Source organism: Ursus arctos, unplaced genomic scaffold (genome assembly GCF_023065955.2).
Source record: "Ursus arctos isolate Adak ecotype North America unplaced genomic scaffold, UrsArc2.0 scaffold_17, whole genome shotgun sequence".
NCBI lineage: Eukaryota > Metazoa > Chordata > Mammalia > Carnivora > Ursidae > Ursus > Ursus arctos.
In genome coordinates this window covers 47,721,066-47,737,400 of record NW_026622841.1, presented here as the reverse complement: position 1 = coordinate 47,737,400, position 16,335 = coordinate 47,721,066, and positions in this window count along the sequence as shown.

The window sequence follows — 16,335 nt, the reverse complement described above, 5'->3', positions numbered from 1 at the left end:
CACTGGATCGTATATATCGCCTGTATTGTTCACAGTTGTTTTCAATGTTCTTCTTATCTTACCTTATTAGACTGTAAATCCCTCAAGGGGAGGAACCATATCTTTACACATCTTCTATAACCCTCACAGTGCCAATAGCAGTGCTGAAAACGTGGTACCTACGCAATCGACATGCATTGATTTGTTTGTGGACAAAACCAATGAGTTAATCTGACAGTGTTGGTCCATTTCAATCAAAGATGTGTGTATAACAAAAATCGGAATACCTAGGAACTGTAGAAGATCCCACTTTGTGGGTACTGGGTTTGTTTAAACCTTTTTAGTACGGAGCTTGTCCTCTAACCAAAGTCGGCCTGGATTATCAGTGATCGGGAGAGATAGAAATTTCCTTTCTTCCTTTTCAGCATCTCCCAGGTCTTGCCATCAAACAGGCTAAAGCATAATTAGAACTATCCATACTCTGGGATCAGTTTTTCTTTGAGAGAGACAATTTAACTTGAGTGTTGAAAAGCAGCTGATTTGTATTTTGGGGGCATGTACCTAATTAATCTGAGGCCAAACAAGTAGAATAAAAGCAGGCTTCCATTTTATTACTGAATGAGCCCATCTGATCTCCAAACAGATTTGGAGCATGACACCTACTTGTCCTGCCGACTTGATGAGCTCCTCAATGATCCACTGGAATGTTTACAGGTTCAAGCAGTATCCCTTGGGCAAGGGCAGCCCAGCTTACTGTGGACCCCTAGACGCGACTGCCAAAAGGGTATTGCTAGCCATACAATCTGAGAGAGGAATTCTGTACTAAGGGTAGAAGATGGAAAGTGGGGCTCTTTTCCTAATTGCCCCCTGTTCCATTCAAATGGTCATTTGTGAGACATTCAAAAGTATTTCTTGAGAATCTAGGATGTGTGCAACGTGACTGGTAAGGAAAGTAAGCATTGGTTTTAGCAGTCTAGGAGCTTGCAATCTGTTTAGGGAGATAAGATACACACATGGGGCAGGTAAGTAACAATGGAAGGCAGAATTTGATTACATATTGATTGGAGAAGGGCAGCATCATTCTGAATGGGAGTTGTCAGGGAAGACTTTGTAGGGTAGTGGGAACTCTGCTGAACCTTGAAAGAGCTATTTCCAGTGATAATTTCAGTCCAGAGTGCTAACCACTACACAATGATAGTGATATTTTCATAGCTAAGTGATTAACAAGTAACTTACCCTCCCCAATAATTTAATTTACGTTAAGGCCTAGTTACTTGATTTACGTAAACCTGTTTAAGCTAGGGAAGACGGAGTGTGTAGTATTTTTCACTAAGAGTCTAGCTGCAGAAACCAAGGTAAGGTTAGATTGTTTTTGCTTATGATCACTGATAGTTCAAAGCAAAGTTTCAATAGGAAGAAATAATTGAAGTTGATTTAAAAAAAATACCATGTAGCTTACCTATCTACGAGTGTCTCTAAGTAAATAAAGAACTGTTTCTGTAAGCAAATCACTTTATCTCTGGGCTCTCGCTTTCTATAAAAATGAGGACATTGGTCTGGAGCAGTGTTTTAAAGAGGTTCTACAAAATATTAATAAATATTATTCAAAAAAACAAATGAGGCTCCATGATCATATAAGTTTCAGAAACATTAGGTTAAACAATGTTATACTGGATTCTTATCCTAGAATTTCTTGCAGCCTTTAATATGATTATTTGAATTTGAGTTTTCAAGATGAGGATAGAGCTTATGCCATTTTCCAAACTTATTTGACTATTGAATAACTTCTTCATGAAACATGATATGAGACTGTATTCTGAAAACTAAATTCAGGAAATAACAATGCTTTTATAGCTTAAAAATGCTGTAATTTGACATTTATACATTAAATGTACATTTAGATCTATATAAAACCTGATTATTTTGCTAGTACTAAGTTCACTTTGAATTGATAAGAACCATATGATTTTTATGCATTGCAAACTTAAAAAACACGTTCAGTTTTTTCCTTTGGTAACCCAAACCAAATTGCTGTTACGGGTAAATCTGTATTATACTAAAACACTGAAATGATGCTAGGAACATAATTGAAGATCAATAATTGTTTGGTATTAATTTTATAGTCTCTTGATTCTCTAGTGTTTTCTCTAAAGATAGAAACTTATAGACTAGTTTTTGTGCTTAAGTTTTTCCATTAAATGGGCTCTGTGTGATTTACGTGGAGAATTACCTGATTAAAACAATAGTTAAGTCTAAGAAAAGTTACCTTTTTATTACATAAGACCTGGAGCTTTATTTATGATTTTGCAATCTGATAACTGCTGGAGAGATTTTTTTTTTTAAAGAGACTGGGAAAAAAAAAAAAGTTGCCAAGTTACCTTTGTTTGTTTGTTTGTTTCAAGAATCTGCAAACACTCTCTTTTACATTAGAAAAAACTTACCCTGCATTGAGATGTCATAGCCTCTGAGGGTTTGTAAGACTCCTGCTGATTGACCCTACCCTTGACCTTAGCTCCAAAGCCCAGCTCCCTTCTGACATGCTGGTGTAGAGAATTTATTTATTTTAACAGTAGGGAGCCAGAATTCCAGAAATATTCTTACAAAAAGCCCCAAGATGTACTTACCAAATCTTCAACTCCACATGACTGAGAGGCCTCCACTAACACACAAAGTGAATAATAGTGAAGAGTTGCTGTCGTGGGCTCCATGGATGTGGGTCAGCTCCATGGATGTAGGACCTGGAAGAGTGCAAAAGAGCTCCACTAGAATTGGCCTTTTGATCATCAAGGAAAAATGAAAATAGACGTATTTTAATAGCAGAGACCTTTTAGTAAAAGGCATCAGTGCTGCTGTCTCGTAAGTAATTTAGGTAATATTTACCAAATGAGGCTTCCATTTTCAGTTTCAGGGCCAATCATCTATTTGATCTTCTTGCTCTATCTGTTGATTCACATTCTCTCCCACAGATCCTGCTAATTTTACTATAGGCTATAAAGCGCAACTTACTATGCATTTTTTAACTTAAAAAAATTACTTTTTTTTCATTTGGTTGGATAACATGCTCATTAAACATTTGTAAAATGTACAAAAAGTACAAAAAGGAAAAGTAAAAATTATCTAGATGATGTTATCCAAATACTGATAACTATTATTAATTTAGTAAATTGGGGAGCCCGGGTGGCTCAGTTGGTTAGGCATCCAACTCTTGGTTTCAGCTCAGGTCCCGATCTTGCGGTCGTGAGACCCAGCCCCACGTTGGGCTCCTTGCTCAGCAGGGAGTCTGCTTGAGCTTCTCTCTTTCTCCCTCAGCCCACCCTTCCCTTGCTCTCATGCTCTCGCTCTCTCTAAAATAAAAAAAGAAAAAATAATAATTTAGTAAATTTCTGTTAGCCTTTGTTGTACAGGGCAGTCTCTTTTTATACATTTGTAATTATTTTTATTTATTTTTTTAAAGGAAGTGTACGTATTTATTTACTTATTTAAGAGAGAGAAAGAGAGAGCACAAGTAGGGGGAGGGGCAGAGGGAGACGGAGAGGGAGAAGCAGACTCCCTGCTGAGTGGGGAGCCTGACAAGGGACTTCATCCCAGGACTCTGGGATCATGACCTGAGCCAAAGGCAGATGCTTAACCAACTGAGCCACCTAACTACTCCATTTGTAAAGATTTTTATATACAACTTCCTATGTTTTGAAATATATTACTTTATGATAAAAATTATTATACATTTTTATTATTTTATTATAAAAATTTCTCCTAGTATTCAATAAATTATCCTAAGATTTTATTATGAAAATTTAAAAGCCTAAAAGAGTTGAAAACATTTTGCTGTGAACACCTTATTCTCATAGCTTAGATTCTTAGATATAGTTAGCATTTTACTCTATATGCCTTCTCTCTCTCTCTCTCTCCATTTATCAATCTATCTTAATCTTTATGCATTTCAAAGTAAGCTTATAGATATTAATTTCATGGATAGTCCTTGGAGCTAAATATGAGTTTTAAAAATTATTTTCCTATTATTGGCTGATTGCTCACTTTTCATTTTTCACTATTTTATACGAGGGTTCGTAAGAAGGATACTCTTCTAAGACTTCATCGTAGTTTCTGCCAGAATGGAGAAGCAATACTGAAAAAAATAGAGACCATACTCTGGAAGGCTTTGAATACTGGGGAAATTATAGCAAAATGTACTATGAACAGCCACATCCTTGGAATCAAGTAGATCAGGCAGTTAGTAAGTAACTGACCCTGGAAAAAGTACTAAACCTCTCTGAGGCTCTGTTTCCTGACCTGTCAAGTGAAGAGAGTATTACTTGTCTTATAGAATAATTGCAAGGATTAAGTAACATGTATGCAATCTATCTGTATCTTATAAATAAGATTTACCAAAACAATAGTTTCATGAAAAATTCAGGAAAAAAATTCCCTTGGAGCATTCACAGAAGGGAAGAGACATGATCTGACCTGGACTTTAGGTGGCTTCATCTTGTAGAACTATGTATGAGGGATAAGAGTGAGGGAGAAAAAGTTATAAATAGGTAGGGTTTTTTTTTAAGATTCTTATGTATTTATTTGTTTATTTGACAGAGAGAGAGGCAGTGAGAGAGGGAACACAAGCAGGAGGAGTGGGAAAGGGAGAAGCAGGCTTCCCGCTGAGCAGGGAGCCGGATGGGGGACTCGATCCCAAAACCCTGGGATCATGACGTGAGCCGAAGGCAGGTGCTTAATGGCTGAGCCACCCAGGCACTCCTAAATAGGTAGGTTTGAGTCATTTTAATAGACATTTACTGAGTATGTACGAAATGCAAAGCACTATGCTAGATGCTTCGGGAATATAGAGCGGAGTGAGACCTTGACAGTTCCCACAAAGACTTGTCATGGGTAAAACAATGGTCAAAGAGCTATGCAACAGAGCAGAATCCATCCATCCACCCATCCATCCATCCAATGAATATTTACTTTGCTCCTGCCCTATGCCAGGGGCAGTCAGGGTTCTAGGTGCTGAAGATAAAGCATGGTTAAAAAAAAAAAGAAAAAGACAAAAATCCTTACCTTCATGTGGCACACATTCTAGGGGAGAAGACAGATAATATACAAATAAATGAATAATAAAATATAAATAGTAATAAGTACCTTGAAAAAAGAAAGCAACATAAAGGAATAAAGCGGTGTAAAGCAGTGACAAGGGGGCTATTTTATATAACCTCTCTGAGAAAGTACTGTTTAAGCTGAGAACTGAAAGAGATTAGGAAGCAAAGTGTTACAGGGCGCCTGGGTGGCTCAGTCAGTTAAGCGTCTGCCTTTGGCTCAGATCATGATCTCAGGGTCCTGGGATCAAGCCCCACTTGGGGGGGGGGGTCTTTGCTCAGTGGGGAGTCTCCTTCTCCCTCTCCCTCTGTGCTCTCTCCAACCCCTCTCAAATACATAAAGAAAATCTTTAAAAAAAAAAAAAAGAAGTAAAGTGTGTTACTTTCTGAGTGAACAGATTTCAAGGTAGAATTAACTGAACTGGCAAAGACCCTTAGCCAGGTGTGGGCTTGAAGGAACATTAGGGAGGGTAGTGAATGAGAGAGGAGCTTCCGGAGAGAGAACATGGTAGGAAATCGGGTCGGAAAGATAAGCTGGGCTCTCAGGTAGGATCATTTAGGCCTTGATAAGGAGATTGGCTTTTATTCTAAATAACACGGGGAACAAATTGGAGGTTTTGATAGAGAAGTGATATGATCTGTCTCAAAATTAAAAAAAATATTTATTTGGGGGAGCAGAGGGAGAGAGAGAATCTCGATCAGACTTTGCACTGAGGGTGGAGCCCACCGTGGGGCTCGATCTCAAGACCCTGAGATCATGACCTGAGGCGAAACGAAGAGTTAGATGCTCACCGACTGAGGCACCCGGAGCCCCTCTGTTTCAAGCGTTAAGAAGTGATCCCTTTGCTGCGTTTTGGAGGACAAGCGTACCCTGTTTTATGGAGCTTCACTTCATTGAGCGTTGCAGATAGGGCATTGTTAACAGATTGAAGGTCTGTGGCAACCTTGCATCAAGCAGGTCTGTCGGCACAATTATACCAGTAGCATTTGTTCACTTCATGCGTCTGCGTAACGTTTTGGTAATTCTCACGATATTTCACACTGTCTCATGCTTATATTTGTTATGGTGATCTGTGATCAGTGATCTTTGATGTTACTATTGTAATTGTTTTGGGGTGTCGCAAACGGCACCCACAGAAGGCAGAGAACTTAATTGATAAATGTTTGTCCTCTGACTCCTTCACCCACTGGCCATTCCCCCACCTCTCTCCCTCTTCCCTGAGACACAAAAATATTGAAATTAGATCAGTTAAGGGGCCCCTGGGTAGCTCAGTTGGCTGGGTGCCCAGCTCAATCCAGCACACTTCATTATTGTCTTCTTTTAAGAAATTGCTACGGCCACCCCAACCTTCAGCAAACACCACTCTTATTAGTCAGCAGCTATCAACCTGGAGGCAAAGCCCTCTACCAGCAGAAAGATTGGCTGAAAGTTCCAATGATGGTTAGCATTTTTAGAAAAAAAATATTTTTAAATTAAGGTATGTACATTCCGGTTTTTGTTTAGACACAGTGCTGTTGCACACTTAGTAGACTACAGTATAGTGTAAACATAACTCTCATTTGTACTGGGAAAACAAAAAAACTGACTAGCTTTATTGCAATATTTGCTTTATTGCTGTGGTCTGGAACCAAGCCTGCAATATCTCCAGGGTGTGCCTGTACAGACTGGGGGCAGAGCGCATGGGTAGGGCAAGTGAGTAGAAAGTAGGAGGCCATTGCAATTGTCCAGAAGTTTCAGAACAAGGTGGTATCAAGGCAGGGAGAGAGAAGTGGTCATGTTGGGGATATTATTAAGGCAGAGGCAAAAAGATTTCCTGATGGATTGAACGTGGGGTTTGCATGAATGCAAGGATCAAGGATGACTCCAGATTTTGACATGGAGCGATAGGAGTGCTTTAAATTCATAGAAAAATAAGCAAAGTGCTGTGACAGCGCATAGGACAAGTAATTACTTTTGACTGGGATTATCAGGGAAAGTAGATGAGCATTGAAGGATGAAAAGCCTTGAATTCAACAGGCGCCTCTGGTGCAAAATTCAGAGAGGCCCTCACTCTCAGGGTGGTGGAAATGCAGGGCTGGCACCTGAAGAGTGGGTATTTTTATTCTCTTTTGCACCCTTGGTGCCTTGCTTGCGTCACCCTAGTCCCAGCTCTGGTACTCAAAGAAGAGGTAAGTGTTCGCTCAGGCTGGAGAAATGGCAGGAGCAAAGACAGGAAGATAGAAGAGGCCGGTGAAAAGATTGCCGCAATTCTCTGGACAAGAGAAGTTAAAAGTGTTGGAATTCCAGAGAAGCTTCTAGGCTCTCAGCACCAAGCAGCTCCCTATCCCCCCCCCCCCCCCATTCCCTCTTTCTCTCTCTTTTTTTGGCAGGCCCTAAGGGCAGCCTTCTTGTCTTTCCTTTTTTATGTTGCTATTGCCTCTACATCCTTTTGTCATTTTCTTTCACAAGACTGACTGTAGAGATAAGTATGCCTTCCATAAATTCCTTCTTCCTCAGATATCCAGAGGCAAACAACGTGGTCCTTATGGGTTTTTTGGACTTTATCATTAATCACTAAAGAATCTTAATAAACATAGAGATGCTACAAAGTTAAGAAATTCCTAATATCCAGGGCGCCTGGGTGGCTCAGTTGGTTAAGCATCTGCCTTAGCTCAGGTCATGATCCCAGGGTCCTGGGATCGAGCCCATATCAGGGTCCCTACTCAGTGGGAAGCCTGCTTCTCCTTCTCCCTCTGCCTGCCACTCCCCCTGTTTGTGCTCTCTCTCTCTTTCTCTCTCTCTCTCTCAAATAAATAGATAAAATCTTTTTTTAAAAAAAGAAATTCCTAATATTCAAAATATATAAAGTGTTCATACAACTTAATAGCAAAAAAAAAAAAAAACAAACCCCAAACAATATGGTTAAAAAGTGGGCAGAGGATATAAACGGACATTTTTCCAAAGAAGACATACAGATGGCCAATAGGTACATGAAGAAATGGTCAACATCACTAATCATCAGGAAAGTGCAAATCAAAACCACAAGAAGATACCACATCACACCTGTCAGAATGGCTGTTATCAAAAAGACAAGAGATAACAAATGCTGGCATGGATGTGGAGAAAAGGGAGCCCTCACACACCATCAGTGGGAATGTAAGTTGGTGTGGCCACCATGGAGAACAGTATGGAGGTTCCTCAAAAAATTAAAAATAGAACTACCATATTATCTAGCAATTCTACTTCTGGGTATTTGTCTTAAAAAATGGAAACACTAACTCAAAAAGATATATGCACTTCCATGTTCTTTGCAGCATTATTTACAATAGCCAAGGTATGGGAACAACTTAAGAGTCCATCGACAAATGAATGGATAAAGAAAATGTGGTATATATAAACCATGGAATATTATTCAGCCATAAGAAGAATGAAGTCTTGCCATTTGTGACAACATGAATGGATCTCGAGGGCATCATGCTAAGAGAAATAAGTCAGACATAGAAAGATAAATACTGTATGGTCTCACTTATATGTGGAATTTAACTCCTACCCTCCCCCCGAAAACAAGCTCTAGATACAGAGAACAAATTGGTGGTTACCAAGGTGGGGTGGGGGCAAGGGCAAAATAGCTGAGAGGAATCAAAAGCTACACTTTTACAGTTGTAAAATAAATAGGTCATGAGGATGTAATGTAAAGCATGGCAACTATAGTTAATAATAATGTATGCTATATCTGAAAGTTGCTGGGACTCCTGGGTGGCTCTGTTGGTTAAGCATCTGCCTTTGGCTCAGGTCATGATCCCAGGGCCCTGGGATTGAGTCCGCATTAGGCTTCTTGCTCAGCGGGGAGACTGCTTCTCCCTCTGCCTGCCACTCCCCCTGCTTGTTCTCTCTCTCTGACAAATAAATAAAATTTTTAAAAAGATTTATTTATTTATTTGACAGAGAGACAGCCAGTGAGAGAGGGAACACATCAGGGGGAGTGGGAGAGGAAGAAGCAGGCTCCCAGCGGAGGAGCCCGATGTGGGGCTCGATCCCGGAACGCCAGGATCACGCCCTGAGCCAAAGGCAGATGCTTTAACGACTGCCCTACCCAGGTGCCCCAGGAGAACTTTTAAGATCTAGTCTCTTAGCAACTTTTTTAAAAAAATAAAACTCTATTTTTTAAAAATTTTATTTATAGGTGCCCCAGGAGAACTTTTAAGATCTAGTCTCTTAGCAACTTTTAAAAAAAAATAAAACTCTATTTTTAAAAAATTTTATTTATAGGGGCGCCTGGGTAGCGCAGTCGTTAAAGCGTCTGCCTTTGGCTCAGGGCGTGATCCTGGCGTTCTGGGATCGAGCCCCACATTGGGCTCCTCCGCTGGGAGCCTGCTTCTTCCTCTCCCACTCCCCCGATGTGTTCCCTCTCTCACTGGCTGTCTGTCAAATAAATAAATAAATAAATCTTTAAAAAAAAAAAGTTCTCATCATAAGAAAGAAAAGAAGTATTCTTGGACTTTAGAGAAGAATGCATATGCTATGGTTTTAGAGTTCAGAGTTATCTGTATGTATCACATACATGTTTTGTTGTTTTACCAAATCCTCTCCTTTCTATTTGTTTGGTCTTTGAGATCTGTCAAATTACTGAGAAAGGGATTTAAATGTTTAAAATGAATTTTTTTATTCACATTAGTTTTTTATTTAGTTTTTTTGTTATTACATATTTGCACTTTGGAATTAGCAGATCAAGGTTTGAATTCCATACCCATCTACACTGTGTGACATTGAGGACACCTATTCTCTCTAATGCCTTGTTCAGCATCTGCAAAATGTAAGTGTTAATTACAGTCACTCCATAGCTTGTAAGCTTACTTGAGAAAATCCTTAGTTAAGTGCCTGACATGTAGTGAGTGTTCAGTAAATATTCACCATTTTTCTTATTGTACCTTTTATCAAAGTAAACAAGTCTTATTGTCCTATTTTGTGCTTACTTTTTAATCATAAATTTCACTTTGATTTTATTTTGCTACTTTTGCTTCTTTTTGTCTGCATTTTCTTGTAACTTTATTTGCCACCCACGTATTTTCAATTTTTCTGTGTTGTTTTATCTCAAGTATTATTCATAAGGAGAATAGGATTAAATTTTCTGTTTTTTCACTCTGAGAGATTTTTGTCTTTCTATAGGAAAATCCAGCTTGCTCGGTTTATTGTTATTAATGCTAAGAATGTATTCAGATACCTTGTTTTCTCTTTATTATGCTTTATTGGTTTTTCCTCTTTTCCTGACTTTTGTCATTTTGGTTAAGTTTTCTTTGTATGTTTTTTTCCCCTCAAATTATTTGAACGTTTTACAACCAATTGTGGTCATTATCATTAAATTTTTAAAAATTGAACCAATATGTGCTTATAAATATCAAGAAAAAATTGTATCTATTCCTCTTTCCTTATTCTCTTCCCCAAACATGTTGAGACTTTTAACAGTTATAATTCTCCTTCCAGGGACCCATACCTCCCACATTTGTTCAAATAAACTGGAATTTTAATTCCAGACTATTTTTAATATTTAAATTTTTGCTTTCCTATGCTGTGAATCCTGTGTTAATATGTACATTAGATTTTATGAAAATCTAATCAATAATTATATTTTACTAGGTTTTTACTCGCCCGTGTTTTTTGTATATTCTAATTTCCTTTTTATTGGATCTTTTATTTCATCGCAAGCAATGTCAAATGCATCACAAAGAAACTTAACAACAAGTAGAATTTTTGCTCATTTAACAGAGTTCTGAGGCAAGTTTATAACACAGCTTGATGAAGGCTTTAACTCTAGTTTCGATTTTCTCAAATCTGCCTTCTTCCTTGTGTTGGCTTCCTTCGTGGTATCAGAATGGTTGTAGCAATTCAGGCTTCACAAAAGCACATCTCACAATGAGAAGGGGAGAATTGTTTTTTCCTGAATCATTAAATGAAGCATTGCCCTTCACTTTAATTGGAGTAATCCAAAACAAACTTTGTGACAAGAAAATGCCATGTGTACTCATTGGTTTAGGCCTATAATATTGTCCATCCCTGATCCAATCACAGGAGCAAGGGGAAGGAAATTATCGTGTGCACCAAATGGTTACCCAATGGGAGAAGTATTGCTTGGGAGGCTACCATACTGCAGCTTTGTTTGGAATTCAGACTGATATGGTTTTCCTTCATAGTCCTTCCTTCACAGACGAGATGTCGATGATGATCTAATTAATTTTAATGGGAGATCTGAAATATCACATAGTTTTATTTTTTAACACTAAAGCAGAAATTTCACAAGGATATGTGTACGTGTATCAAATAATCTTGCCTTTTCAAGCTGAATACACAAATTTATATTTATCTCCAGAAAATTTTCTTCTATTTTATGTTTAAATACTGCCTCTCCATTTTAATTTACATACAATAAAATTCACCCTTTTAAGATGTACAGTCCAGTGGTTTTTAGTATATTCAGAGTTGTGCAACCATCACCACAATTTTGAAACATTTTTGCCACCCCAAAAAGAAACCCATACCCATTAGCACTTATTTTCCATTTCTCCCCTAACCCCTAGCCTCAGGGAGCCACTAACTTACTTCCTATCTCTGTGGATTTTCCCACTCTAGACTTTTTGTATAAATGGAATCATAGAATATGTGGCCATTTATGTCTGACCTTTCCCACTTAGCATAATCTTCTCAAGGTTCATCCATTTTGGAGTATGTATCAGTACTTCCTTTTTTTAAAAAAATGGCTGAATAATATTCCATTGTATAGATATACCATGTTGTTTATCCATTCATTGGTTGGTGCACATTTCAGTCGTGTCCACTTTTTGGTTACTGTGGATAATGCTGTTATAAACATTTGTGTACAAATTTTTGTGTGAATATTTTAAATTCTCTTGGGTATATATCTAGGAGTGGGCTTGCTGGGTCATATTATAATTCTACTTAATTTTTTGAGAAACTGGTGAACCATTTTCCACAGTGGCTCTGCCATTTTACATTCCTACCAGCAATGTATAAGGGTTCCAATTTCCCCGTGTCTTTGCTCACATTTGTTATTATATATATATATATATATATATATATATATATATATATATATATATATATATTTTAATCTGGAGCTTCTTTTTTATTATGGTGAACTATATATAACATAAAGTTTACAACTCTATGTAAGATAAAATGTACAATTTTAACCATTTTTAAGGGTATAGTTTTGTATAGTTTTTTGACATTAAATACATTCACATTTTTCTGTATCCATCACCATCATCCATCTCTAGGACTTTTCTTCATGTCTTACTCTAACTTTAACCCTAATGTACCCATTACACAATAACACCACATCACTTCCCCCACCTTGGCCTTAGCCCAACCACCATTCTACTTTCTGTCTCTATGAATTTGGCTACTCTAGGTACCTCACAGAAGTTGAATCATACTCTGTTTGCCCTTTGTGACTGGTTTATTTCACTTAGCATGATGTCTTCAAGGTTCATCCATGCTGTTGTATATGTCAGAATTTCCTTCCTTTTTAAAGATGAGTAGCATTCCATTGTTAATTCTTGTTTTGTTCTGTTTTGCTAATGGCCATTCTAATGGGTATAAAGTGATAGCTCATTGTGGTTTTGAGTTGCATTTCCCTAGTGGTTAATTATGGTGAGCGCCTTTTTGTGTGCTTATTAGCCATTTGACAATCTTCTCTGGAGAAATATCTATTCAAATCCTTTGTCCATTTTTCACTTGGATTAGTAATTTTTTTATTGTTGAGTTGTAAGTGTTCTTCATATATTCTGGATAACAGATTTTTATCAGATCTATAATTTACAAATATTTTCTCCCAGACTATGGGTTGTCTTTTCACTTTCTTAATACTGGCCTTTGATGCACAAAAGGTTTTTTTTTTTTTTTTAAGAATTTATTTATTTATTTGAGAGAGAGAGTGCACGAATGAGAGGAGGGGTGGAGGAAGAGGGAGAAACACACTCCCAGCTGAGCAGAGAGCCTGACTTGGGGCTCCATCCCAGGACCCTGAGATCATGACTTGAGCAGAAGTCAGAGTTCAACCAACTGAGCCACCTAGGCACCCCTGATGCACAAAAGCTTTTAATTTTATGAACCAATTTATCTAGTTTTTCCTTGTTGCTTGTGCTTTTGGTGTCATGTTAAGAAACCATTGCCTAATCCAATGTTAAAGAACTCTATATAAACAGAGTTTTACACTTTCAGCTTTTACATTATATTTAAGGTCCATTTTGAGTAAATTTTTATTATCTGTTGGAAGACAGATTATTTTGACACCCTTGTTGAAAATTGATTAACCACAGATTCATGGGTTTATTTCTGGACTCTTAATTCTATTCTGTTGATCTGTATGTCTGTTTATGTCAGTTCCACTCTGTTTTGATTACTGTAGCTTTGTAATGAAGTTTGAAATTGGAAAGTTCAGTCTTCTGACCTTCTTAATTTTTATTTTTTAAAAGATTTTATTTATTTATTTATTTGAGAGAGAGTGCACACATGAGCAGTGGGGAGGGGCAGAGGGAGAAGCAGACTCCCTGCTGAGCAGGGAATGCCATGTGGGGCTCCATCCCAGGACCCTGGGATCATGACCTGAGCCAAAGGCAGATGCTTAACTGACTGAGCCACCCACATGCCCCTGACCTTCTTAATTTTTTAAAAAATTGTTTTGACTATTCTGAGTCCCTTGCATTTCAATACAAATTATAGGGTCAGCCTGTCAATTTCTGCAAAAACAAAACAAGACAAAACAAAACCAGCTGGAATTTTGATAGAGGTTGTGTTGAATCATCTGTAGATCAGTTTGGAGTGTATTGCCACCTTAAGAATATTAACTACAACAACACATGATGTGTTTCCATTTATTTAGGTCTTTAGTTTCTTTTAAGGATGTTTTGTAGTATACTACAAAATAGACATTGTATACTACAATTATATTAATAAAATAACATCTATTCCATCTTTTTAAGAAAAAAATTATTTATTTGAGAGAGAGAGAGAGGGAACGGGGAGGGGCAGAAGGAAAGGGAAAGACAGATTCTTCAAGGAGACTCCTCACAGAGTGCGGAGCTTGAGGCAGGGCTGGATCTCAGGACCCCAAGATCATGACCTGAGCTGAAATCAAGAGTCAGATGCTTAACCAACTGAGCCACCTGGGTGCCCTGTAACATCTATTCCATCTTGCTCCTAAAACTTCCGACATATAAATATTGGCTCTCCTGGATCTATTTTAAAATATTTTTTATCTTTTCTTCCATAATTTCTACTTCTTTTTGTTCTACATTCTAGAAGGACTCTCTGAGATCGTCTTATAATTCATTAATTGAGTTTTTTGCAGTATCTTTTCTCTACTAACTGCTTCTGTAGTTTTTCAACTTAAAATATGCATGTACTTTTTCATTTCTGAGGATATTCTGATTCTCAGATTGCTCTATTTCCATGACAACCTGCCCTTATCACTCTTTAAATTTCACTAAGAACATGAACAAGATTCTTTAAAAATGTTTTCTATTTCCTTCATTAACTCCATTTTAGTGAGTGATATCTGCTTTAATTTGACCTCTTCTTTCAAACGGTAGATTTTCTCTTTACGATTAGTGATATTGTTATCTGCTCCTATATGTAAGTGAAGATCTAGATTATTCAACGTTGGTAACTGGCATCCTATCTGAAATTAGAGAGACCACTGTTCAATTCCCCACAGTGAGTCTTACCCTCTGAGGATGGTGGTGCTAGGTGGGAATTTGGTTTCCCCTCACGGAATTAGTCCTGAGTGGAAAAGTGGCGCCCCTCTTCCTCCTAGGAGACAACGATTGATGGTGCATAAGATGCTGAATCACCAAGCTCCAAACCTTAAGTTGAGAGAAAAAGGTACAGGGCAAGGAAGCAAGGAAATAAAGCATTTGAAACTATGCCCAGGAAAAAACTTTGGGTGTGACTCTTGGCACATGGAACTCGATGGAAGTAAATAAATATGGAGTTCTACTATGTGTCTGAGGGAGCTGTATTGTCAGATAAGCCACAAGCCTGGCCGTAAAAACCTTTAATTGTAAAAGAACTCTCAGGACCCCAAACTTGTACCACCAGGAAATGAGCTATGAAAACTGTGAAGTCTCCAGGGAGGGAATACTTCCCAATGTCCACTTCAGATATGGCCTGAAGGATACTGGACAAGAAAGAGTCTTCAGAGCGTGGAACAAGGGCTACAGAAATTAATGCAAAAGGATCAGAGCATCCTTGAGAGCAGAACCAGGGCGTAATCACAGAACTTCTCGCATTGACGAGGCAGAAGATCATCACAATAACCATTTGGAAGGATTCTATTATTTATAAGGACTCTAACTGCTGTGAATCTCATATTTTTCACTGAATCTGAATTCTGCTGCAGAATATCTATGGAGAAGCATTTGGGAATCATTGTTGTGGGTAAGAGTGGAGGGATTTGCAGCAGTTAACATTTTATAGTTTTCCAGGTACTGTGCGTTGTCTCAATCCACATAGCTACTCTCTGAGGTTTGTCCTATTGTGATGTTTTTCTACAGATGGGAACGCTAAGCTGGAGTCAAGTAACTTGTTCAAAGTTACGTAACAGGTAGGTCTTGGAGTCAGGGTTCAGAGTGCACATTCAAACTTACCACATTTTATAATCACAGAAGTCTATTGGGCATGATGCGGGATATATAAACCCAGGAGGGATTTATATATAAACAAACAAATTCAGGGCAAGGGAATGTATTATCTAATAAAGGAGACATTAAAATGTTTTCAATCTACAAGAAATACATTAGCATCACTAACTTTTTTTTTTTAAAGATTTTATTTATTTATTTGACAGAGACAGCCAGCGAGAGAGGGAACACAAGCAGGGGGAGTGGGAGAGGAAGAAGCAGGCTCACAGTGGAGGAGCCTGATGTGGGGCTGGATCCCATAATGCTAGGATCACGCCCTGAGCTGAAGGCAGACGCTTAACGACTGTGCTACCCAGGCGCCCCAGCATCACTAACTTTTAACCTTGTTAGGGACTTGTTTTGTTTATTGATGAATCACAGTTCCCACTATACCATCTGGTTCACAATACATGCTCAGTAAATGTGTGTCGAATGAATGAAGAATGAATACCAGAGTTCTATAATATTAATCTAAGGTCCTTGAGCAATTGTGCCAAATTTGCCTTTACATCTCCAGAGCCTAGCATGCTTGGCACTCCCCAATGGTCCTTGAACTAAACTGAAAGAAAATTGCACTGTGGTTTTACTTTAA